The sequence below is a fragment of the Trichechus manatus genome, unplaced genomic scaffold (genome assembly GCF_000243295.1).
Source record: "Trichechus manatus latirostris isolate Lorelei unplaced genomic scaffold, TriManLat1.0 scaffold00010, whole genome shotgun sequence".
Classification (NCBI taxonomy): domain Eukaryota; kingdom Metazoa; phylum Chordata; class Mammalia; order Sirenia; family Trichechidae; genus Trichechus; species Trichechus manatus.
Genome location: NW_004443946.1, coordinates 25,353,377 through 25,354,930, shown reverse-complemented (window position 1 = coordinate 25,354,930; position 1,554 = coordinate 25,353,377).

The following is a 1,554-nucleotide window of genomic DNA, read 5'->3' as shown; positions in this document are numbered from 1 at the left end:
ATGAAGTGAAAACAACTCAATGGCACCTAACAACAAAAACTGTGGAAATACTCTGGATGTCTCACAGTTGCTCTACCTCTGAAATCCCTTTTCCGACCACCACCTTCTATCATTTCACCTCTCTCCCTGCCTTTATTCCCAGGAAACCTTCTTCGAGCCTACGAGTTCTGTCCTCATTCCCCTCTTGACCTGGTTTTAAGTCTACCGATCCCACACGGTTCCTCTACCCTGATTTGAAGCCTCTGAAATCTTTAACACCTGCCTCTCCATTTCCAAATGCCATATTCATTGTCACCAAGGAGCTTTATGTTCTACCACAGCAGCTGGTGAATCTGTCCCCTCCCTCTATGCTCACTGCCAGACACTACCCTAACACTAGCCCTGATGATGTCTCTCTTTGGTCTCTAGCTCTGACCTTTCTTTAGCCTTCATTTCCCCTCCAGTCTTTCATACTCTTTATATTCTAGTCATGTGGTCCACCCATGCTCCCTAAACAGGCCATGAATCTTCATGTGTAAAATGGGGGCATCTGAACTCCTCTAACTTCACGAGGGGGAGAGAGAATCACCGTCAACATTAGCCCAAAGCTGATTTCCTGTGAAACAGAGGTCAGACATATCTCCTCTCTCCAACCTTTTTACCAATTCTGACACCAGCCATCTCTCCCACGGCACTGTCTACTTCTCTGCTGGGTTCAATATTTCATTTCCATGGCCACACAGAACTCACGGACAATATTCACGATTATGGGGTTTATTAGGGAAGTAACAGGTTAAAATTCAGGATCAGGAACAACTCAGGATACAGTTATTTGGTTAGGACAGCTTCTTGGCTGTGCCCACAGGCAGGCCACTACCTGGCTCTCTGCCTCTCAGCTCTCAGCCCCTTGGCCCCTCAGCACCTCGGGCCTCTTGGGCTGGGTTGGCCCAGCCTTTGCCCTTCTAGGCCAAGTACTACAAAACTCTTTATCTCCACCAATAAGTCCCCAGAGGCACCCTACTCCACCAATAAGCCTCAGCCCAAAGGTCTCCTTGGGTCTGCAAGCCTACCTCTGCTGACAAGTGCCTGGAGGCACCCCGTTCTGCCAGCAAGCCTCCTGCCCGAAGGCAGTCAGCTCTTTCACTCTGCGGGCTGGGAAGCCCACTGCGCTGCCTCCTGCTCATTTCTTTGTTATGCTGCTACCCAGTTCTCTCCATGCTTGTCACTGCTTCTCGCCATCTGGCGCCGTCTCCAGTGTTACAACTCTCTGTCTCCTGGGTCTAGGATGTTCTCAGAGCAAGTTCCCCAGGTCCAAAGGATGCACTTTGTTCCTAGCTCTTTTTTCTTGGTGGTAGTGAGCTCCCCTCTCTGCCCTGCGTTGGCTCTCTTTTAAGCCTAGCAGGATGGCAAAACTAACCAATCACCTTGTTAGGGCTTCATACACCTTATTTGCGTGGTGGAGAAAAGATTGGAGTTGTCAAGGATTTCATTTTACTTGGATCCACTATCAATACCCATGGAAGCAGCAGACAAGAAATCAAAAGATGCATTGCATTCGGCAAATCTGCTTGCAAA